Source organism: Natrix helvetica, assembly GCF_964273705.1.
Source record: "Natrix helvetica genome assembly, chromosome: 1".
NCBI classification, from domain to species: domain Eukaryota; kingdom Metazoa; phylum Chordata; class Lepidosauria; order Squamata; family Natricidae; genus Natrix; species Natrix helvetica.
The window spans coordinates 293298086-293323740 of record NC_138548.1 but is presented as its reverse complement, the minus strand read 5'-3'; the positions used below and the strand labels follow the sequence as shown (position 1 = coordinate 293323740).

Sequence of the window (25655 nt, the reverse complement as noted above, 5' to 3'; positions counted from 1 at the left end):
GTTCTTGATTGGTTGATTGAAAACCACGAAGGGGTTTTTTTTGTGTTAGTCCATTGTTGGAAGCAGCAGAAATTTATGGCAGTTTCAAAAGATTGACTTCCACCTTCAATTCCTGTCTGCCCTGGACCCAAAGTATAGTAGGAAGTCTGTCTGCACCAAACGTGTGAGGTGGAAAGAGATAGAGATGGAATATGGATTATCAGCATTGATGTCACTAACTGGTTGCAGGTTTTTCTGCTGTCAGTTCCCTGATCCCCGAGAGTTTTTGCTCTGGGGTATGTCTGCTGCTCCTTCCTCTCGCAGGACAAGAGAGAGCGGAGAGGAAGAAGAGAGTCCTTCCTCTTTTTGCCCCTCACTTATTTTCTTGCTATGGGAAAGAAGCAGAGAAGCAGGTCTTCTGCTATCAGTTTTCCAGAGTAATCACTGTGGGATTAGAGAAATGGAAGCAAAGGAAGCCGTTTTCCTTAGTCCTCTCCCACCCTTTTTTCCTGACACCCGTGGATGGCAGGCAAAGTTGTGGGAAAAGGGAAGCAGAAGTTTGAGGCCTGTATCTAAAAGAACCACTTCCTGCCACAGAACAACAGCTGAAGAGTTGCTTACCCCGACTTCTGTTCCCACAGGGAGGGAAAGGGGGTGTGTGGATTGGAAGCAACTCTGCAGCTGGCACTCTCACAGGAAAGCTTGGCTTCGCCGCGGAGCTACAGGATGCAATTCCTGCTGACAGCCTGCGTCAGTGACATGCTAGTGGCTTCATTGCAAGGGTGCCAGTGACAGCTGCTCAGTTGGCCAACACTACAGTGAAGTTGCCAATTCCCTGGGATTTAGATGCTGCAGTGCCAAAGCTGCAGGGGTAAACTGTACAGAATAAAATAGGAATAAGGATAGGGATAGGGATATAGGGATAGAATAGGAATAGGAATAGGAATAGAATAACAGAGTTGGAAGGGACCTTGGAGGTCTTCTAGTCCAACCCCCTGCTTAGGCAGGAAGCCCTACACCACTTCAGAAAAATGGTTATCCAACATCATCTTAAAAACTTCCAGTGTTGGAGCATTCACAACTTCTTGCTATGGGAAGAAGCAGAGAAGCAGGTCTTCTGCTATCAGCTCTCCAGAGTAATCACTACAGGTAGTCCTCGACTTACAATAGTTCACTTGCTGACCGTTCAAAGTTACAATGGCACTGAAAAAAGTGACATATGACCATTTTTCACACTTATGATCATTGCACATCCCCATGGCCACGTGATTTACATTCATATGCTGGACAACCGACTTACATTTATGACGGTTGCAGTGTCCTGGGATCATGTGACCTCCTTTTGCAACTTGGGGAAATCAGATTCACCTAACAACCGTATTACTAATTTAACAATTGCAATGATTCACTTAACAAACGTGGCAACAAACGTTGTGAAATGGGGCAAAACTCACTTAACAAATTTCTTACTTAGCAACATAAATTTTGGGCTCAATTGTGATCGTAGGTTGAGGACTACCTGTATACATTTGTATAGGATGGTGCTGTGGCTTCAGTGTTTGGAAGAACTGGCATCCAAGAGACCCATCTCCTTCCATCTGCCCATGCTTCTCCAGCCACTGATGGTTGTCAAGAGAAGTGGAAGCAATAGCTTTTCATTTTGAGGAGTAGCCCTGGCTCTCTTGCTGCCAAAAGGTGAACGAAAATCAGTGGCCAGAAAATAAAGTGGGAATCCACCCACATCCAACCTTGGATGGCCAAAAAGAGCAAGACAAATTTGCTTTGGAACAGTTCATCCTGACAGAGTGCTTGGCATGACATGATCGTGCTGGAAGGGGCTGAAAGAACATTATTTGGAGCAGAGCAAGGGAAGATGGGAGCAGGCTACTTTGTGGCAGTCTGAGGTGAGCTAAAAGGACATTGCAGAATTATGCCCTTGAGAGACAGTTAATGGAGCATTTTCACTCTGGCATGAACACAACAGTTGAAGGAACCTTTAGAGGTACAGTATAGAATAGAACTCTTTTATTGGCCAAGTGTGATTGGACACACCAGCAGTGGTGGGATGCAACCGGTTTAACAACTGGTTCCTTGAGCGTGCGCATACATGCTTTGCTTGTGCGCACGCGCAGCATTCAAAAACCGCCAATTTTAAGCTTAAAAACGTACCTTCTATGTCAGTGCTGGTGAGTAAAGCAGATGACGTGTGGCAATCCACTGTGACGTGCAAATCAGCTGAGCTAAAAAACAGGGAAATATAGGACAGGAAAGGGCAGGGGCGGGTGGCTGGGGATGGGTTCTAGCCGGGGCTACTACTGGTTCATTTGTGTGTGCGTGTGCTGCGTGCACATGTGCAGTTCAATGGCAATTGTTCTGTACATGCGCCGAACTCGAAAAAAAGATGACAATGGTGGTTCGGAGGGGTGGCCAGCCTGGGTCACTGCCGGTTCTGCGACCCAGGCCAACATACCACTACTGGTTTGGCTAAACCAGGCTGAACCGGTATGAACCCACCTCTAGGCGGGATCAATTGCTCACCAGAACTACCGGTTCAGCTGAACCAGTCTGAACAGGCTGAATCCCACCCCTGCACAAGGAATTTGTCTCCAGTGCGTAAGCTTTCAATATACAATACAAGCAACAAGTAATAAATCATGATCGTAATCATTATAAAATACGTATCCTAAAACATAAGAAGCAAACTCTGTGATAGTCATAGGAGACTAAATAAGCAAACAACAGCAGCAATCTGTTGACTGGTAAGACCTTCAAGAGAAGCTCGCTCTAGGTCTGGATCTCAGAGAAAGCCTCCCAAGACAATTCAAGGCCACTGATAAATATCCCTTTCAACAGATCCAGCTGGGAATAAATGATTTAGTCTTGAAGACACTGCAAGGAACTGTGAAGCAATGAGTAAGAGGATGGAGGCCCTGCAGCAATGATGGGTTACGACCGGTACACCCCAGTACGGGCATACCAGTGCCTGCTGGGAGCACCAGGTACCGTTCCAGTACAGTGCTCCAGAGGGCCCACCCACCAGCCCACGCTCCTTACCTGTATTTCAGCTGTTCGTGGCTTCTGCGCAAGTGCACGGAGCATACGGCGCCTGTGTGATACACTGCTGAGCAGCTGGAGCATCGCGGAGTGTCGTGGATGGTAAGTACGCGTGTGTGTGCTATGCGCACATGGTACGCACGTTCATGTGGTGGACGCCCGGCCCCGTTGCACCGTTCCGGTTGCACCGGGATCCGGAACCCACCACTGCCCTGCAGGCACCCTTTCTTCACTTTTTTCCTCATCAAAGAACATAGCCCAGAAAAGCAGCGAGTACTGAAAGTGAGTAGTTGGCCAAGCAGATGGTGCTAATGGGAATAACTGACGGGACTCCTGGCAAAAAAGAGGCTATGCCGTATTGCATGAGAAGTAGGAAGAACGTTTCTGTAAATCACCTTGCAAACCTTATCTGGAGAGCATTAAACTGAATCCGGGAGGGAAGAAAGCCAAAAAATAATGGGGAAAAAGCACCTTTGGGAGGACCCAGAAGGTTAAGGCATCTGATAAGGTCTTTATACCAATTTTTGTAACGAGGAGAATAACCAGTGGTGCAATTCAGCTGGTTCTATCCGGTTCGGGCAAACCGGTTGCGATGGTGGCGGGAGGCTCCGCCCACCTGCCCAGAAAGTCCACACGCTCACATTTGCGAACCAGTAGCGAAGGTAAGTTGATTTCACCCCTGAGAATAACCCCTCTCACTGCAAAAGCCCTGCTATGCTCCTGTCTCATTGTGGCAGGGAATGTCCTGGGAGAGATGAGCAAGAACAGCAGGAGCGTATGTCAAAGGCATGTATTCTCAGTAGGTCACTCAAGGCACTGAAGGTCACCTCATCTGCCCACCTAAAGCAAGCAGGCATCTAAATTTGGCAGCCACAATATATAGGGAAATCCTGGAGGTGGATGGTCACTTTAGGGACAACAACAACAGACCTAATTTCATATTGTGTGACAGAATTTAATATATTTATTTCTTTGATTTCTATAGCCGCCCATCTCAGCAAATGACTCTAGGTGGCTATAGAACTCAAATGATTAATTAGCTTTATGGTGGCTTTAATGCTAAACCACTTCTGTATTTAGCAAGAAAAGTACATGGATAGAAAACATACAAATAATAGTATAGGTTCTTATGTTAAATAAATAATGATTGGTGATCTAGTGCTGAATGATGGTTCCCCTTGGGTCAGGTGGGTATTCAATATACTATTGAGTAAGAGCTGAGAATCTTCGTAGAGCGAATGGAATGTTTATGACCTGCCAAGGATAAAGCCTTTTTGATGGGTAATTGTTGATGTTGCCACGCGGGAAAAGAAAATCCAAAGCTGCAATTACGGTGGGAACGTGGGAAGTAAGAAGCCTGAACATGGAAAAGCTCAACACGATAAACGATGAAATGAGACAACTACAGATTGACATCTTAGGAGTCAGAAAATTGAGATGGATGGGATTGGACATTTTCAGTTAGAACATCATACTGTTTTTACCACTCGTAACCTAAAAAAATAGAATGGCATTGTCTTATCATCAGAAAGCATATAATAAAGACAGTCCTTGATTACAATGCAAGCAACGATTTTATGATATCAACTAGATTTCATGTACAATCCTTTAATATGGCAGTTTATGCTCCAACCACTGATGCAGAAGATGAAATTGACATGTTATATAGCCAAGTTCAATATGAAATTGAAAGAATGTGCCAAGAAGATGCACTGCTTGTGACTGGACACTGGAATGTCAATATTAGAAATACCGACGAAAACATGGCTTGAGTGTATGGCCCAAGAAACAGAAATGAGACAAGAGAGTGACTTATCAATTTCTACCAACCGGATGATGTTGACATTGCTGACACAGCCTTCCACAAGCAAAATTACAATTACATACATGGCCTTCACCAGACAGACTGCACAGAAATCAAATTATTGATACACTAGGGTAGAAGAGCTCAGTTATAACAGCAAAGGCATGACCAGGGCTGACAGTGGAACAGATTCATGTGCGAGTCAAGCAGAAAAAAAAGAACTAATCCAACCAGTTTCCAAGGTATGATATTGAGCATATACTCACCATTTTCAAGGAGAACATCAGGAATTACTTAGAAATTCTGAATTTCATTGACACAGAACCAGAAAATAAAATTGTAGAATTAAATCAAAGTTGTTCAAGAGGGAATGTCAAAAGAGACTGCCAAAGAAACAGAAGAAAGCAAACTGTATGTCAGAACAGATGGTGGAAGCTGCTAAGAAGAGAAGAAAAGCCCAAGCCAAGAAAGATATTACCAAATTAGTAGGTTACAGGAATTGATGGAAGAGCTTCAGAAGTAAGGCAAGCAACAGAAGAATCAGCAACGGTTCTAACTGTGCCAGCACCAGAGGTGGTATTCAGCAGGTTCTGACCAATTCTGGAGAACCAGTAGCGGAAATTTTGAGTAGTTCGGAGAACTGGTAAATATCACTTCTGACTGGCCCCACCCCCATCTATTCTCTGCCTCCCAGCTGATCGGGAGGAAATGGGGATTTTGCATTATCCATCCCCTGGAGTGGGGTGGGAATGGCGATTTTACAGTATCCTTCCCCTGCCATGCCCACCAAGCCATGCTACGCCTACCAAGCCATGCCCACAGAACCAATAGTAAAAAAAATTGAATCCCACTACTGGGCGGCACGTGTGAAGAACAGAGTGGCTAAGAGACTACAGGCCTTTCACAAGGCCCTGAAGACCTGGTTTTGCTGATCAGCCTGGGGTCCTGAGGGTACGCTTGAGTCAGTGGTGGGATTCAGCCAGTTCGCACCTATTCGGGAGAACTGGTTGTTAACATTCTAAGCAGTTGGGAGAACCGGTTGTTGGAAGAAACCTCCTTTTGTGTTTTTTCCACTTTACAGGGCTAATCCTGTAAGGAAGGCAGGAAGAAAACATTCTGGTGTTGTTTCTAGCCCAATCTTTATTGTCCTGCTTACAGAAACTGCCTCTCCGATTAACCCTTATTACATTGTAACAGCTAAGGCGAACTGCCCATCGACATGAGTGACATTGAGTTGGTCATGCTCACCCGGTCACAAGACCACCGAGCCAAACCTACCCAGCTGGTCATTAGGGCAGAGAACCGGTTGTTAAATTCTTTGAATCCCATCATTGTTGCTTGCCGTCTGTCTTATTTATTACTTTTTGTAATTGTTTTTATCTTGTTTTCATAAGTATTAGGCACCTAAAGTCATGTATTTGACATGGGTAGGCCCAGAAATTGAATAAAAATAGTGAATGGATAGATAAATCCGTTTAAATACAAATAGCAAAGAAAGGTGACTTATGAGAATGTCTAAACCAGCGATGGCGAACCCTTTTTGGCTTGCGTGCCACAAGTGGGGGGAGCGCAGGGGGGTCGTGTGCGGGCGTGCCGCAGCCATAATGCATTGCGCAACCCCCAGTGCGCATGCGTGCACTACAGGCGCAACACCACCACCCCATTTTTACATGCTTTTTTTGCCCTCCACAGGCTCCAGAGGCTTTATAGGAGCCTGGGGAGGGCGAAAAGAGCCCCCCCCAGAGGCCCTACGGAGGCTTCAGGGACTGTCCGGAGGGTTCCCTGACGCCTTCGGAGCGCTTAAAATGACCCTCGGAGCAAACCGGAAGTGGTTTCCTCGGAGGGTCGTTTTAAGCGCTCCGAAGGCGTCAGGGAAGCCTCCAGACGTTCCCTGAAGCCTCCGTAGGGCCTCCGGGGGGGCGGGGGCTCTTTTCACCCTCCCCAGGCTCCTATAAAGCCTCTGGAGCCTGGGGAGGGCGAAAAATGGCTTTTAAAAACGGTGAACTCAGCTGGCCAGTGCGCGTATGCGCGCTGGCCAGCTGACAGGGCAGCGCCTCGCGTGCCCTGACAAATGGCTCCACGTGCCACCTGTGGCACGCGTGCCATAGGTTCGCCATCACTGGTCTAAACTATCACACAATATCCTTATTTTTACTTGCTAGCAAAATAATACTTACAATCTACCAATGCAATTAAAGCCCTACATGGAATGAGTAATGCCAAATGTTCAAGTTGGTTTTTCAAAAACTAAGAAACAAGAGACCATACTAATGCATACTGGATAATCCAGAAAGCCAAAAAATACCCCCAAAATGTCAATATGTGCTCCATTGATTATAGAAAGATCGTTGGCCATGTAAAGCTGTGTAACGTCCTTAGGAAAATTGGAATCCCAAAATATATCTTGTCCTCCTATGAAATCTATGCAATGGACAGAAAGCCACTGTGTAGTTGGAACACAGCCTGGAGATTGGTTCGAAGCTGGTAAAGGAGTGAGATAAAGCTATATCATTATTTATTCCACCTTTACTGTATATTAAACATATATTAAGAGCAAATGAAAACTGAAAGAGGAAACTTCTATAACCTGTGTTCTGCTGATGAACTTAAAGTGATGCCTGCAAATGAATGCAAGTTGTCATGCAATTGCCTCTTTTCCTGGCATTGTATCAATCTCTAGCAACAATGACTCATGTTTGATTTTAAATATTGTCAATAAGTACTCCAAGAAACCCAACCCATGCTCCAAAATCTCCCAAAGGTGCTTTTACAAGAGGCAACTGGACTTTCTGGTTTGATGTTTCACTTCCCATCCAAGAAGCTTCTTCAGTTCTGAAGAACATGGAGTCCAGTTGCCTCTTGTACCTCTGAGACAACCATGACCTGGATGACTGAGAATCTCCATAGACATGCTCAAAAATACTTTTTTCCCTTTTGAATCCAAAAAGTTTTACAGCACACGCTGACTGAATGCGAAGAAAAGTGAGTCCTTAATCCTTCGGTATACTGTAAAACAGTAAACATGTTATTGTATAAATGAACTGTTATAAGTATAAATGAAGTAGCATGTTGCATTTAGCACAGAGGTTCCTGAAACAGGAGACAAGATCAACATACCAAGGTTAAACAGTAAATATTGGAAAGCACGTACTGAAACTAACTATCAACAAACTTTTAAAGTCAAACAGGTTTATTGCTTTATGCTTCCAAGGAAGACGAGTTGATAAGACAAGAGTTTGAAAAGGAAGCGACAGCAACGAAATTAGGCTCAGGGCTGACACATTATCTATTTATTTGAGATGTGTTTGAGATATTATTGAGAAACTTAAGGACAATTTGTTCCTCAGTACACGCATGGGAAACAAGAACTGTTTTAAATAATCCTGCTTAATGTTCTGTAGCCCATCAATTCTACCTGTCTTGGTAATCTGTGTCACTGAGACCACCTCCTCCAAACTGAACCTGCCTCTTACAAGACTTGCCAGCAGAGAGAACATCAGAGTCCCAAGAACAATGGTTACGTCACTTAGATTCCCTGGACTGAAACAGCATTATAAAAGCACCTGCAATTAAGTACTTACATACCTGCAAGTATACGCATATATGAGACATTTAGCCTGGAGACAGTATCATACTAATTAAGGCAAAGGTACATATGGGCTGGCTATTATTTACCCTGATAATGGTATTCAATTCCACATTTTAAAAAGCATTATTTAACTACCAATTATGATGAAGTAACAATTGAGCAGCTATCTCTATGGCTTCCAGAAGGCATTTGGTAGACCAGGTGGCCCAAAATACTGAACTAAAGGAGACTTTGGCCTGATCCAGCAGGGTTCTTCTCGTGTTTCCTGTGATCTTTATTGCCATATTTTGCACTAGTAAAAGGCAGCTCCCTTTGATACATATCATGATATTCTCAGGGTTATTGTTGTCCAGGTTGTTAACAACTGATGCCTCTGAGATGGGGGGGGGAGCAGGGGTGAAATTCAGCAGGTTCTGATAGATTCTGGCGGAAATTTTGAGTAGTTCGGAGAACCAGCAAACACCACCTCTGGCTGGCCCCAGAGTGAGGCAGGAATGGAGATTTTGCAGTATCCTTCACCTGCCATGCCTACCAAGCCACGCTCATAGAACCGGTACTAAAAAAAATTGAATTTCACCACTGGGGGAAAGCATTTCGCCTGGGTTCATGGCTGTATCACAGCCTGCAAATTTGATCTTTTGTGATCCAATTGAAAACAACACCAGGTACACAGATAGCATTCTCGTATGATCTCTTATTTTTATTTTAATTGAGCATCTGTTTCTCAGCCCTCAAACAGCCATTTGTTACCGTCATTTAGAGTGAAAGTAAGAGATAATTAGGAATTGCCAGAGTAGAAAAATATTAGGCTCAGCAGTTCCCAAGAAGTAGACTCATAAAATGTTTTGAGCTGAAAGCGACTTCAAAGAAATGTAATATACCCCCTGCTGTCGAAGGGAATTCATTTCTATACCTTTTCTAATACCGCATGTGGCCATGCTGACTCTGTTTAAAAAACTATTTATTTTTAATTATTTGTTGGATTTCTATCATAGTTTTCTTTGAAGCTTATGACACAGCTTATAAAAGGAACTCCATGTATTTTACCCACACAACAATAAACTTCTTGGATGGGTTAAACTGGCAGAGACAGGCCCAAGTTACCCGGTGAGTTACTATGGTTGTGGTTGGACTTGAACTGGTTTATCTGATCCTTGTCCAAGCCATTACCCTCTGATCACATTGGCTCAGGTCCTACATCCAACATTCAAGTCTTCTACTATATTTAAACTTAAAACAGATTAAAGTGTGTTCTATATGGTAGACATATATTGATTTTTATTGTGCAGCATTTTATTGATATTGATTGTGCAGACTACATACATCAGGGGTGTCCAAACTTGGGAACTTTAAGACTTGTGGACTTCAACTCCCAGAATTCCCCAGCCAGCCATGCTGTTTAATCTTCTGACCTTACACTGTCCCTCATTATTATCTGAAAGGACCTATCACTCAGCATATTGTTAATCGGTTGACAGAGATTTTTGCAGGGGGATAATATGGCACAGTTCGTATAACAACTCGTCTTTCCAAACTGTGTCATATGCCACATATAGGTCTACAAACACGGCCATGGTTTTGAGGCCTTGTTGGAATCCTGTTCGCTTAAGGAACATAACTTTTGCAGTGCTGCTTAGGTTCTTTTGTGGTTAAAGATGAGGTGTCAGCCCTCGGACTGCCATTCAAGGAGGAGCCCATCCGTCGCCACACCCGCCAACACTGCCGCTGCCACTAATGCTGCTGGGGCTGCCGCCGAAGCCCCTCCCCTCCTCACTCTGATGTCAGTGCAGCCTGTAATTGCATGCGGCTCTTCATGGCTTCCCTCACACCTCTGCAGGCACTCCTCCTGGACAACGGCTGCACTTCAGAGCCTACTCTGAAGTAACTCTTCTACTTGGGTGCAACTGCCTACTCTGACATAACTCGTCTGCTCTGGTGCAGCTGATCACGAAGGAGGCAATGATGACACTGAGTGGGGATGTGGTTGAGGGTGGCTGAGGGTCATGGTGATTGGCACTGGTGGTTAGGGTGTTATCTGGGTGGAGTTGTGGGTGGAACTGGGTGGGGTAATGATATGTATATGGCAATGTTGTTAACTTGGTTAGAACTGACTTGGATTTGCTTACCTTTGTATCATTGTCATACAGTGCCGGTTAACACTTGATTGCTAGAGAGAGATAAAAATCTTGCATCAAACAAACCTGTCTCTCTATTGGTTTCTTCAACATGACTGCCGGAACCTGACACTAGGTTTGGAGTAGATTTTACCACCAGAGCTGGGACAACAATTTCAAACTAACTGTTTGTGGTATTTGTGTTTGATTGTGTAACAAGAGAGGGTTGTTTTCTCTCTTTCTGTTCCTCTTCCCCACCACCACGCCGATTAGTAGATAATGCACTGTGGTGGCAAACATTTCGCCCCAGATATATATAAGCTGCATTCACTACCAAACCTACGAGATGCTCCCTGCCTCCCCAATACATGTAAACCGCTTGAAGTGCCCTTGGTGGGGAAAAAAAACCCAGCAAACTGACTTGACCCTGATTGGTACCAGGGGAAGAATCAGTCAGGAACCTGTGGCCCAGAAATCCAAATTGTTTATATTCATTGACCATATCTCAGAAATAGTACGGCTACATGCCAACTTAATAGGAAGGGATAAATTATAAAACAGTCACCCAGGTAGGTTTGTCAAAAACATTGCAATGGCATGTGGCAATATCCATTGTGTTTGCCTTTGTCTTTGTCTTACCTTTGCAATGTAGCATGCCAAGGGTAAGATAAGCTCTGGTTCTGCCTTTGTTCAGGGCTACCTGACAAACTGCCAATGTACACTGTACTATTTGAGTGCTTAATAAAATTACGTCTTTTATTCAAATAGATTTGGTTGCTTTGCCTAAGACAGGTTTTGGACACAACAGCACCTTTGCTCCTTGAATCATCTTTTCCTAACAACCCCCCCCCCCCATGTTGCAACTTTAGAAAAATAGTTTAAAAGATTGTGGCTAGCCAACCGATAGATCTCTCTTTCTTTCCTGGCTAACTATATACCTGCACACCCAACAGTTAAACACATATGCTGAATTTACTAATGAGAATGGTATTTAAACCACCAATCAGCTATTCTGAATCATGAGTTTTTTCTTAGGAGACCATGCAGCTTTTAAGACTACAAGGATGGGCAAACCACATAAAGCAAATCTTCATCTAGATGGGGAACGATCACCCCTTCATGACTCGTGGACTTCAACTCCCAGAATTCCTAAGCTGGAAAATGGCTCAGGAATTCTGGGAATTGAATTCCACAAGTCATAAGAGAGCCACCATTCCCTACCCCTGATCTAGAAGTATCACAATATGAATTATATTATTGAAGGTAAAACCACTAAAGTGCTAGGTTCAGAAATTAGATAAGACTACTACCCTTATGTATGATAGAATCTAGAAAAAGCAAATCTTAAAATATCTATTGTTGATGTAAATATTAGTACCCATCACATTCTTGAAGGGCATCTAAGCACCTGTCTGGACCACTGGTTCTCTACCTGAACTACACTTTCCAATAGGAAATTCTTCCCTACTTGAGTCAGAATGATAACCTGGTAGGTGTAATATACAAGAGAAGGGGGAATTAGTTGAAAAATACAAATGAAAATGGTCTGCGTTTGTGGAGTGGAGTAAACCTAAGATATGGATTTCATTATGAATGGAAGAGCTAAACTGGATATCAAGAGTTATCAACTGGTGACATCTAGATTGTTATGATGGATTAATTGGAAAGTAGGAATTCATAGGTTGGTGATACTTAGATTTTATGTCCCAATGACTGGCAATAATGAAAAAAACAAGATATGAGTTTTGGGGGAAATTATAGCAATATCATTTAGACATACCATTCCAGTCCTCTCTAAGTGGTTTACGGAGTCAACATATTGCCCCCAACAATCTGGGTCCTCATATTATCCACCTCGGAGGCATAGAAGACTGAATCAACCTTTAGCCAGACAGGATTGAACTGGTGGCAGTCAGCAGAGTAAGCTTGTAATACTGCATTTTAACCACCGCGCCACCACAGCTATAAAGAGTAATGAGAAAAGAGAATTAGAAAATTATTGCGCCAGTTGGCGATTCAAGAATGATTGAGAATGGTGACTGCTTACAAAAGGGTCCGTTTCATAAACATGGTTTAAATATAAATCTGTTCTTATGTACATTTTACAAAGGAATGAATAAAAACATGGTATTTTCTTCTTCCTTTTTTGTACATTTTTTTTCATTTTTTAAACAGACATTAACAAACAAGACATAAAACATAAAGCCATCTTTCATTATATACAGTGTGTCAACTGGTTACAAGGTTTTTGTGCATCCTTTCCATAGTCACCACTTGCAATTTATATAAAATCACATGTTATCAAATCCAAACTGTTTGTATACATTATTATCATTGTACATTATTTGTTTGACTATCACTAAATATTCCTTCATTTTCAATGAGATATACTTAATATTGCAATCATTTATATTGTAACAATTCATTACATCATCTTCAATCTATCCAATAATATCTTTATATTATATTCAATATTATTATTATTCTTTTATTGATAACATACTCTAGTGTCTTTCATTTCCATGTTTTTTATCTAACCATTGATAAAATAAATCCCATGTTTTATTAAATTGTTTATCTTCTTGTTCTCTAATTTCAAATGTCAATTTACTCATTTCAGCACATTCCATTATTTTGTAAATAACTTCCTCCTGCGTTGATATTTTCTCATTTTTCCAATTTTTAGCAAATACAATTCTAGCAACCGTTAATACATTTACAATCAAGTATTTCAATTCTCTATTGTATGTTTCCGGTATAATTCCCAATAAAACGATTTCTGGTTTAAAGTCTAAATGTTTTTGTATCATTTTTTCCAACTAGGTGTGAATTTTAGTCCAATATTTTTTTGCTTCTATACAAGTCCACCACATATGATAATATGAACCCGGTATCTGATGACATTTCCAGCACTTTTCCGATTTGTTCTTAGACATTCTTGCTATTCTCGTTGGGGATAAGTGCCACCTGTAAAACATCTTATACAAATTTTCTTTATATGCTTTTGACATTGTCATTTTATAATTTTGAGATCATAATTTCTGCCAATTCTCTAAGTCAATCCCATGTCCAAAGTTTTTCCCCCAAGCAATCATAGATACTTTAATTTGTTCTTCTTCTAGCTTAACTTCTAATAAGTATCCATATAGTTTTTTAATTACTTTTTCATCAGTCCCTATCAAAATGTTATCTCTCAGTCATTTTATCATGGAAACCTTCCATTTTAAGATCTTTATCATATCTAGTATGTATTTGCGCATATGAAAACCAATTCATCTTTATGCCCTGCTGTTTCAGTTCTTGCATAGATTTAAGTTCACCCTTTGCATTCAATATTTCACCATATCTAACAGTTTGTTCCTTTTTGTATGTTATTGGATATGAAAAGGCTTCAATAGTTGATATCCAGACTGGAATTTTAAAATAATGTTGCCTTTTAATCTTCTCCCAATTTAATAGCAAAGCTTCACAGATATGTCTTCGAAAATACCCCTGTGTTTTAGTTCCCTTGTATCATAGAAAAGCATGCCATCCCAACAACAAATCATGTCCTTCTACAGTTAATAAACTAGAATTTCTTAATGTTATCCATTCCTTAACCCACATCCAACTTGTTGCCTGATAATATAATTCCCAGTTAGGTAGTCCAAACCCTCCTCTTATTCTAGCATCTTGTAACAATTTTAATTTTATTCTTGCTTTCTTTCCCTGCCAAATATACTTCAACACTATTTTGTTTAAATCATCAAAATAATCTTTCCCTAGTCTAATTGGAATTGTTTGGAACAAATATAAAATTCTGGGTAGTATGTTTATCTTGATTGTTGATATTCTCCCTATTATTGATAGTTGTATATTCCCCCATTTTGCCAAATCTGTCGCAATTTGTTGTTTACGTTTATGATAATTGGTCTCTTTAAGTGTACTACATCTTGCTGTCAAATATATCCCCAGATACTTGACCTTATTCGTGACTTGAATCTTCAAAGTTTCCGCCAATTCTTCCTTTTGTCTTAATAGCATGTTCTTTGTCAAAATCTTCGTTTTATCTTTATTTATTTTCAAACCTGCTACTTTTCCATATTTCTCTATTTTTTCTATCAATTTAGGTGCAGTTTCTAGTGGGTCCTCTAAGATGACCAGATCATCTGCAAATGCCTGCAATTTATATTCTTCCTTTTTAATTTTCATTCCTTTTATGTCTTTCTCTTCTCTGATGCTTCTATTTAGGACTTCTAATGTTAAGACGAACAACAGAGGTGATAGTGGACAACCTTTCCTGTCCCTTTCTTTATTTCAATAGAATCTGACAATTCTCCATTTATCATTATCTTTGCTGTTTGTTTATGGTATATAGTTTGTATGGCTTGGGTAAATTTCTTACCAAAGCCCATCTGTTCCAGCTGTATCAGCATTAATTGCCAGCTCACATTGTCAAAGGCTTTCTGTGCATCTAAAAACATCAAAGCCATTTGTTTTTCAGCATGTGCCTCATAATATTCCAGAGTGTCCAGAATTATTCTCATATTATCTTTAATTTGTCTCTTTGGTAAGAACCCATTTTGATCAGGGTGAATAAAATCGTTTAAATATTTTTTAAGTCGTTCTGCCAGTATTGAACCAAATATCTTAAAGTCTGAATTTAGTAGAGAAATAGGTCTATAGTTCGTAATTTGAAGTGGGTCGGCCTCCTCTTTTGGTACAAGTGTAATATATGCTTCTGACCACAATTTGGATATCCTCATCTTTGACATAACATCATTCATAACTTCTAGTAATGGAAGACACAATGTTTCCTGCAATATCTTATAAAATTAAACTGGCAATCCATCCGGGCCTGGAGCCTTTCCATTGTTTTGTTTTTTAAGTGCTTCAGTTAACTCCAACATCATTATGTTGTCTTCTAGCATCATTTCAGTTTCTTTAGGTATCTGGGGTAAATTCACTTTCTGCAAATACTGTTTGACTCCTCCCTCTTCTATATTCTCTTTTTCATACAATTTTCCACAGTAATCTTGTATAATTTTTTTTCTTCTCTTCATTTCTATAACAAATTTGCCCTTGATCATCTATTAGTTGCATTATTTTTCTTGATTCTCCCTCTTTTTTCAATTTGTATGCTAACCATCTGCTTGGTTTGTTTGCATTTTCAAAGTAATTCTGTTTAGCACCTCTAATTTTTTGTGCTAATTCCTCCTTTTCCATTAACCCCATTTTATGTTTAATTGTGTCCATTTTTATTTTAATATCCTTTTTTGTGGGGTTTTCTGTAACTCTTTTTTAAGTCTCTTGTAATCATCATCTAGTATTTTAAAGACTTGTCTTTTCTTTGTATTTTTTTCCTTGTATAGTCTATTATCAAGCCTCTAGTGTAGTCCTTCATTGTATCCCGATTATTCTGCATTGATGTGTCTTCTTTTCTGTTTTCTTTAAAGAAGAGTGCCAATTCTTTCTCCATTTTCTGTAGAAAGTCCTTCTTTTTAATATAGTGTTGTTTAGCGTCCATCTAGACTTTCTCCTTTCTCCTTTCCATTTAATTGTCATTGGGTTGTGGTCCGCCCATGTACTTGTTTCCATATCAACTTCTTGTATGTTACAGATCAAATCTGTTGAAATCCATATCATATCTAATCTGCACCATGATAAATGTCTGTTTGAGTAAAAGGTATATTGTCTATTTGTGGGATTTCTTTCTCTCCCTACATCTTTTAAGCCTATTTCATCAGTCATTTAAAAAAAGGATTTTGGAAGAGTCTTTCTATTTAGTTTTGTTATTTTTTGTGTTTTATAGTCCATGTTCTGATCTACAATTCCATTAAAATCTTCCATCATACAAATATTAGCATAGTGCAATTTAATTATTTCCATGTGTAATTTCCTATAGAATTCATCCTGATTGTCATTGGGAGCATAAATTGCTATTAAAAGTATTTTCTTATTATTGTCCATAATTTCCACCACCTTCCATCGTCATATGTATAAATTTGTTCTACTAGAACTGTATTTTTGATATTAAAAAACCACTCCTCTTTTCTTGCATCTTGGCAACGCAGTAAATATTTTCCCTAACTTAGGCTGCACCAATATTTGTTCATGTTGCTTTTTAATATGTACTTCTTGTAGGCAGATTATGTCCAATTTTAATTTCTCCAATTTATGAAATATTTCCTTCTTTTAATAACTGAATTAAGTCCATTTATATTTATTGTAATCAATTTTTTCTCTTCTATGTTTATGTATTTTATAGGTAGGATTTATTGCTCTAGTAGATCTCGGTTTTCGTTGTTCTCTAAGTTCAATGCTGCCTACTGCACCTTCTTCTTTCTCAGTCACAACTATGCACTCTTTTGAAGTTCAATTAGTGGTTCTTCCTTTCCTGTGTCCTCATCTTTCCCTCTCAAATGTTCTACATAGAATAGTTCTGCTTTCTTAGTTGAGTCTATTCTACATCTTTGTCCTTGCCAAACAAACATGAGATCTTCTGATATCCGCCATCTATCAAAAATTGGTATTCTCTTCTCATCTCTCTCACTCTTCTTGATATTTGTTTCAAAACTACAATCTCCTTGTCTTTATATTCCAGTTTTTTAATCTCTTGCCTTCTGTAATATTTGTGTCTTAATTGCTTTCTTAGTGAATCTTATATGAACTTCTCTTGGGAGACTGTTTCTCACTGCATATCTTGTATAGACTCGAAACTCCTTGACTATACCATCCATAATCTTCTCCAGGTTATCTCCAGGGTGTCTGCCAGAATTTCTATCATTATTTCTGCCAAGTTTTCTCCCTTTTCCTCTTCTATGTTTTGAAATCTGAGATAAAATTCTGATCGATCAATCTCCCATCCCAGTATTCCACTGTTATCTTTTTCCACCATGTTCAATCAGCTGTCAATATCTCCAATTTTCTTATCTCTTTGCTCATCTTTTTCTTCAATTTTTTGAAGTCTTTCTTCATATTTCATCATCATTTGGTGAATATTCTCAATTTTTTTCATCTGTTTTCCCTGTTTTTTGTTCAATGTTCTCTGCTCTTTGTTCTATGTTTTCCATATTTTTCTCAATATTTTCTGTTCTCACTTGTATTTTTTGTATTCCTTGCATAATCATCTGGAGTGTCACTTCCTTGTCCTTGTCCTTTTCCTGTTGCAGCATCATTTGTATTGATCTTTGTCCTCCAGATGGTGAAGAAGAGGAAGTTGGTATTGCAGAATCGACGGTCAATATCTTTTTACTCATTTTCAAAGAGTTGATCTAGTTGAGAAGTACGAAGTCTTCCAGTTCTTCTATACCTTGATCCACTTATATGGAAGGCAGTTGTAATCCCAAGTAGTCCTAGAACGAGAAAAAGGGAGGGAGAAAAAAAGGAAAGAAAGAAAAAGAAGAGAAAGAAAAAAGAGAAAGAGGAAAAAAGGAAAAAGTCTTCAAACTCTTATTTGGCTTTGATTCAATTCAGCGGAGTGGAATAAAAAAATCCAGCAGAAAAAAGAGGGGGGAAAGTGGCTATATATGCATCCCAAAAAATAGGAAGGAGAGGCAAAAAGGAAATACTTCTTCTTTAAAAAGAGAGAGAGAGAGAGAGAAAAGAGCCAAACTTCTTTTGCAGCAAGCCTCAACCAGCTGGCAATAGCTAAATGAAAGGGAAAGTAAGGGAGTGGGGGGAGAAAAGAACTGCCACTATGTAAAATCCAAGACTCTTATGTTGATTCCAGATAAAATTAACAGTTCTCTTTTCAAGGTCACCACAAAGTTATTTCTTCAGATTCCAAACTTTCTTTCAAGCCCAAACTCCACGAGCTGATAATATCCCAAAAGAGCACCTGAATAAACAAATCTCCATGCTCATTTCACTATCATTTCATAAACAAACTCAAAGTCCTTGAAGTGCAGTGTCAGGTCTTAACTTTCCTCTGAACACTCATACCTGAAAAAGGAAAACAATGTTTCCAGACCTCAGGGGGCAGTGTTCTCTTTCACTTTCCCTTATCTCCCTTATTCTCAAAATAAAAGAATGAAAAAGTAAATTCAAAAAGTTCAAAAAGGAAATATAGTTAAAACATTGTAAACAAAAATAATAGGAAAAAAGATTTTAAACAGTGAAAATTGTTATGCAAGTTATTTAAAAGGAAAAGACAAAGAAATACAAATCAGTCCAGTTTAAAAATAAAAGACATTTATAGCAATCCAGCCAAATTCCAACAATAAAAAGGAAAAAGAGAAAAAAAAACTCAACTTGACTCTGGTTTAATTTCGCCGCTTAACCCCTTCAGTCTTCAATTTTAATTTTAGTCTTTTAGGGTGTTCTCTCAAATAATAGTGAATAAAAGTCCTCACACCAAAATGACACACTTTCTCCTGTTCTCTCTTCCGTACCGGAGCTGCCCGCATCTTCAGCAGCTTTAATGGCTGCCTCGCAACCACCGAAAAGAAAGGCTTTTCCTGGATCAACCAAGGACTTTGTGGTGTCCCTGGTATCGGCAGGATGTGCCCTTCACTATCACCATCTCTACGGGACGGTTTAGGTCCAGAAGGACCATCCGGCGGGAGAGATATCAACGGCGATCTTGGAGCTGCAAGATCGCACATCGTATCATTGCAGTGTCAGCCCCACCCACCCCCAAAAAACATGATTTTCGTTGTCATGATGAAAGACTTAAGAAAATTAATGAAGGGTGACAAGAGCTTCCAAATATGAGACAGACTTTTTTCTCAATACATCCAGTGTGGATTGGGGGGGGGGGGGTTAAGAATGAAAGAAAGGAATAAAGACAAAGAAACTAGAAAAAGTAGAGTGACTGCAGGAAGTATAACACCTGTACAAAAAAGGGTTAGATGGTATTTTAATCTCCCAGCATAATCAGTGGAAAGTGAATATGAGGAAACAGTGTATGGAATGTGCTTAGAACAGAGTGAAAAATGTATGTTCTGGACTGCAATACTGAAGCATGTGAACTGATAGTTGAGATATGATAAATGATGCTTGATGGAATTATGAAGTAAAATATTGTGGATGAGGGGGAAAAATGTGGACAAGGGAAAAAATTGTATTAGAAAAAGATTTCAGCAAAAAAGAAGAGCGCCAGAAGAATATGGTACAACGTGTTTAGGTAGAAAAAGATAGCAGCATAGAATGTAGTCAGAAAAAAAGAGCAAGAAATGGAGGTGGAAACAGTGCCAAATTATTTTGATGGAAAGAAAATATTTTTCAACCCTCTTTACTCACTTTTACAGCTTCCAGACTTCGCTTCCAACAGGGAACAGAATTAAAAACAGAACTAATGAAATGATTTACAGTGAAATTGAAGTGAGGAAATGCTGCAGGGAGTACTTTTAGAGATTTTATATGGGAATTATTGCAATATGTCAAAAGGTAGAATGGAAATACGTGCTATAATGATCATGTGTAAGAAAACAATGAAAAAAGGAAGCCCAAACTGTGGTGAGAATGATTGAAACTGATAAAGCTCCAGGTGTTAGTAGTGTACACAAGACAAGTGTTGCAATATAGATGTGGCTTTTGCTTATGAGGTCTGCGCACCTCATGTGATGTATGTGTGAAGATTGCCTCACACTATGGGAAGAATGCAGTATGGAGGGAAATCTACACTCCCTATATCCATTTTAGTGCAAGCATACAGTAAACACTACTCAGTGAGTGAGTGTAGCTTCATGTTTATTATTGATGGTGTTTATTTTTTCAGCAAGCAATAAAAAGTGATCTGACAAAATGAGATAAAAGGCAGGCAAAAGTAGGAAAGAGATATAACCAAGAAACAAGAATTTTTGTTAGTTACTTATCTGTATCTACAGAACATTCAAAAACCATTGAAAATAATACGCCAGACAGTTAGCATGGACATCTCAAAGAGAGAGAGGTCTTTGGTTATTCCAGCACTAACCCCTTTATATCAGTGTAACTGTAGCAAAATAAAAATGGAAATTAGGACTCCAGGAGATTTTTCTGCACCGTGAAGAAAATAATTTGGTAGACAAAAATACAAAGAATGTGCCATATATTTGCTTTTCAGCAGATCTTTGCCAGGTGTATGGCTGTGAAAAACAAAGTTAATTATGGTATATGTTTGCTGTTTATAGAAGACATGATAAAGTGAAGAGGTCTGGATTATGAAATGTTTTATGGAAATATGGTGCTGAAGACGGGTTGCTGAATATGATAAGAACAATATATGATGGAAGTTCAGCATAGATAAAAATAAATGTATTGCTTAGCAATTGGTTCAATGCTGAGCAGGGAATAAGACAAGGATGTGTAACATTGCCTTGGCTGACTAATATATTTATAGATCATTGTACAAGGAGTGCTTGCTATCATTCAGAGATTAGAAGCATTAACACATATGAACATTTACATGAAGATAATTTTGTGTTTGTTAGTTGAGAACCCAAATGATTTACAGCAAATAGATCTCAAAATTAATGTATCAAAGATCAAGGCTGCTGTGTTTGATAATGTAAAAGGTTTCTTGTTTAAGATGAACTGGAAACTTTAACTGCTCCAAAATCCACGTGTCCATCTAATAATGGGTGAGACCTGTGTTATGATGTTACACCTTCATTACTGAACTACATTGGCTACCAGTTAGTACCCAATGCAGTTCAAGGTGCTGTTTGTTTTACCCATACAGTCCTCCAGGGTTTGAGACTAGGGTATCTTCAAGGCCACCTAATAAAGGTGGAATCCACCGTCCAACAAGTACAGAGGCTGTCTGCTGAAGATTCCCAGCAAAAAATGGGTACCAAGAAGAAAGCAATTTTGGGTTGGGAGAAAGCTTTGCACTGATGAACCAGCTTTCGCCTTGAGACAAGAGTGGTCCCTTTCCTGGTTTCTCCAAAAGACTTTCAGAAACTAAATGGGGTGGTTTCACTGCCCAAATGAGACACTGTGCCATAAATGATGTAGGTATAGGTACTCTTTTGTAACTATCACGCTTCTTTTGAATATATTACTTTACTGTTCTTGTGTGTATAGTGTTGAATGTATGCCACTTAGAACCAGTAAGATTGAAGCGAAGTCAAAATCTTTATAAATGAATAAGAATAAATGATTTCAAATGGAGTACAAATGGCAGCCTTTAAGATTTGCAAAAATGGTGGCAGAAAGGAGTGGATAGTTTATGGTCTGTGGCAAGGAATACATGTTTGTTGAAAAAAGTCAAAGGGGCTGAATGTAAGAGTGTAGTTCTGCCTACTTTGTTATATGAATGTGAGGGATGGGTAAATCAGGAGAAAGATGAAAGTTCAATGCAGCGGAAATTTGGCATTTAAAGAAGTGCGCCTGGGAGTTCCGGTTCCGGCGGCGGCGGCGACGGGCAGCTCTTTGCCCGCTCCGGCTCCCCGGTGGGCTTCCCCACTCCTTGGGGGGCACAGGACACCCCGCAGAGGGGTCCTGCCGGAGGGGCGGCATCGCGGAGGACTCCTGCAGCGGCGGCAGCCGGCGGGGGCTCTCTCGCGCGCCCAAGGCACCGGGGAGCAAGCTCGGAGGGCGCTTCGCGTTTCTATGCCTCGCGCCTCGCTACAAGCCGACTGGAGAATGCTACAATTGAAGGAAGCAGCTGCGGTGCGGTGAGGTTGCTTCTCTCTTCATCCCCCACCTTGCATGAAGATTTACTCAGCTTTTAGAACTTTAAAATAACTTTCGGAGCTTTTTGGAGGTGCGGCTGGAGGGAGGGGGGTTTCCCCCCCCCCCTTGGACAAGCGGTGAGAAACAATTTCGCTCTCAGCCCCCGGGGAAGGAGGAGGGGGGAGAGCCGACGAATGAAGCCTCACTTAGGCTGAGATGATTTTCTTTTCAATTTAATCTTATATACTACAATGATTTGAGGACTTTTGGAACTTTTTAAAATTTTGTTACGCCTCTGTGCCCAAAACTGGCAGGGCAAGATGGCACACTTCCGTTGTCTTTATGAACTCTGAAATCTGACTCCACCTTTAAAATTCAGGCTTCCGGTCTTTGTCCCCGTGTCTCCCAGAGGAATCTCTTGTGGATTGGTATTTTTTCAACCTTCTAGGGGAAATTTTCTATTGCCAGACTTATTGGAGAGACTCTCTTCTGCCTGGTTCTTCTGCTCCCGGACTCACCTGGCTACCCTTCTTTTCTAACTGCTCACTTCATATTTGGACTGAACTTTTAATGTTATAAAGGATGGCACCTAAAAGAGCCCCTCCTGGAAAACCTGGCTTTGCCACTTCTGCTCCAACATCCGCAACATCCAGTCCAGCTACACAGTCAAAGATAACAGAACTGTTGCAACATAAGACTATAGAGATGGATTTTCAACAAATGCTTCAACAAATTCTACAGGGCCAGGAGGAAATCAAGAAACAGCTAAGGGAAATGAAAGATGAAATTAAAGAAAATCAAGCCCAAATATATAAGAACTCACAAAGACTGAATTTAGTGGAAGGGGGGGTGGAGGAGGTGAGGGGGGGGGTGGAAGCTGTGCAGAAAGGGAACAAAGATCTTGACACCCAACAGATGAAATTAGAATTTGAGAGAATGTCCTATTATCTTAGATTTCAAAATGTTATAGAAGAAGATGGGGAAAATATAAGGGACATCATGACAAACATTCTGGCTGACTACACACACAAAGAAAAACAACAGATGGGGTGGGATATAGACCTGGTTTATAGAGTGAACTCAGTTTATGCTAGAACACACAATGTACCCAGGGAGGTTCACATTAAATTCCTTAGAAAAAGCACAAGAGATGAAATTCTGGGTGTACAAAGGGGGCAAGCATTGACATATCATGATATGGAGATAACCATTCTGAAGCAGATCCCTAAGAAGATTAGAGAAAAAAGAAAAAATTATTCGCAATTAGCGAATAAATTATACCAGAAAGGGGTGTGGTTTAGATGGTTGATGCCTGAAGGTATGCTGATATTTTGGGAGGAGACAAGAATTAGAATTAATTCACCCATAGAGGCACAGGCCTTTATGGAAAAAAATAAAATACTCCTAGAGAAACCACCAGACACCATAACGGACACGCAGGACACGGGAGGGGCCAGAGCTCTGCCAGTGGAGGGAGATGGGGCAATAGCAAGAAAACTCAGATCACAAAAATAAACAAGAAAATCATATTATTATAAACTGACCGAAAGTGAAAATGGAATTATACTTGGATTTTATACTGAAATGTTTAATTTGACTGAATTTAATAATAGAACTAATATGCTGATTGTAATCAATTATATATTAATGCATTATATATAAATGTATACTAAGGGTATGGAGGGAGGGGGGCCTCACACACTTTGCAACTGCCAAAATTTGTATACCTGTCCATTTACCCTTTTCCCTATAAATCTTGAAAAACCAATAAAATTTTATTATAAAAAAAAAAAAAGAAGTGCGCCTGGTAAAATAAGAATGGGGAAGGGGAAGGAATGGAGGCCGAATACAAATGTGAATGACCAGCAGGAAAGAAGTAGGGTGAGATGGTTTGGCCATGTAAAGAAAATAAATAAGAACTGAGTTTCAGAACAAATATATAAAAGAAGAGTAAACATACATTAAGAGGAAGAAGAAATCTGTGGTTCTCTGGAGTTGATGAGAGCTTCAAAAAGACAGTCAAAAAAGTTTAAAAAACAAAGCACAACTTATGAAGTAGTGTAACTGACTGGGCGAAAGAAATGAAGGTGTTGGCATAACTTGATTTATATATAACCCTTTTTTCCTTACCACAGGCCTTCAGTTTCTTTGGCTTACTTTTTTTTTTTACTTCTTTTCTGAACTCCACATCACGGAATGTGATATGGGTCTATGTATGCCACATTAACCTTTGCGTCCAATTTCAAAGCAGTTGAAAAAGGTGGAGACTGAAATGTTCTCCTTAAAACTTGAATATAGCTACATAATTTCCTTTACTATATCTTGTTTCAACGATGGTTCATTTTCTTCTGGAATTCAGATTGAACATATCTGAAATGCTTGGCAATTTTAAAATCTCCACATGCTCCACTAATGAGGCAATGTGTGTAATGCAAAACAGATCCATGTGATAGCACACATTGTACAAAAATTCTGCCTACTGGGCTTACCACAGCTATCAAGAGAGAGAAATTCAGCACCTCTATCATTTCACACTTGCACCTTGCGTTGATAAGCGTATCCCCAAACAAATTTCTTATTCGGGGATATGTGAAATCTTTCAAATTAATTTACCAATGCTGGAGTTGACAGGATGGGGTCTAGGAGGGGGGGGGAATCAAACCTAAATTGTCTGTTTCTTTCAAGATCATATGCCAGGTAATAAGAGCAGCAAGTGCAGGGAGAAGAGGGGTGCTCAAAGAAATCAATCACCCAGGTAAAGCCATCAAGTCCTGTTTATTCATCTCAAAAGGGAAATTACAGGCTCCTGTTCCACACAGGTGAGATTGGTGGGTCAGGTCTGGGGATGATGGTTTTTGGTGGTGTCCCTGCCCTAAGGATCAACCTTCTCCTGGCAGTCCCCAATCGGATCAGATCAGCAGCTTCATTTTGAAAGGCAGCCAAGATGGTGACAACACAAAGTTGACGTTGTCTATGCCAGCTGCTCTTATCTCATGCGGTACAGGTGGTTGTGTGTGTTTTGCTTTTATTTTATTTTTTTAAAACCATATTTTTAGAGTGGTTTTATCCCACCAAGCATCATTTGACTCCGGAGGTTTAGAAACGCGAGAAATCATGAGCCATTAAAAGTCACGAGAGAGAGGCTGCCCTACCCTGGGTAGACCGGGACCAGAGAAAGGAGACGCATTCCTTTGTGGCTTCTCCACGCCAGGAAGAGGCTACAAATCCCGAACCTTCCTCGTTGCTTCCCCCTCCCCCTCCCCCAACCACATTTCCGAGAGAATGATGAGCCTGTAGGCGGCGGCGGCGGTCCTGGAACGGGGATTCCGATCCGCCCAGCCTTATTTCTTGTCTCTCGCCAGCACCGATTTGCAACGCTAAGAGGTTGATTGTTTCGGTTGGGACCGACCGGGGCTGTTTTGGGCAAGGGCTGGCTTTGTCAAGTGGAGTTACAGTAGTGTCTGGAGTGGGAAGGAAGCCCGGAGACCGGGATTGGCGCAGCATGAGGTTCGCCCAGGATCCGGCGAGTTTCAGC

The 25655-nt window shown here is 40.3% G+C and overlaps 1 long non-coding RNA gene across 1 annotated transcript; it reads right to left on the bottom strand.

Moving 5' to 3' along the window:
* Positions 1 to 9864: 9864 nt before the first annotated feature.
* LOC309383198 lies at positions 9865 to 14811 on the bottom strand. The gene is made up of 3 exons (XR_014173793.1): positions 14504 to 14811; positions 12321 to 12502; positions 9865 to 10593 (listed from the first exon to the last, which is right to left on the bottom strand). It is a non-coding gene; the product is annotated as an uncharacterized lncRNA (long non-coding RNA).
* Positions 14812 to 25655: the final 10844 nt, after the last annotated feature.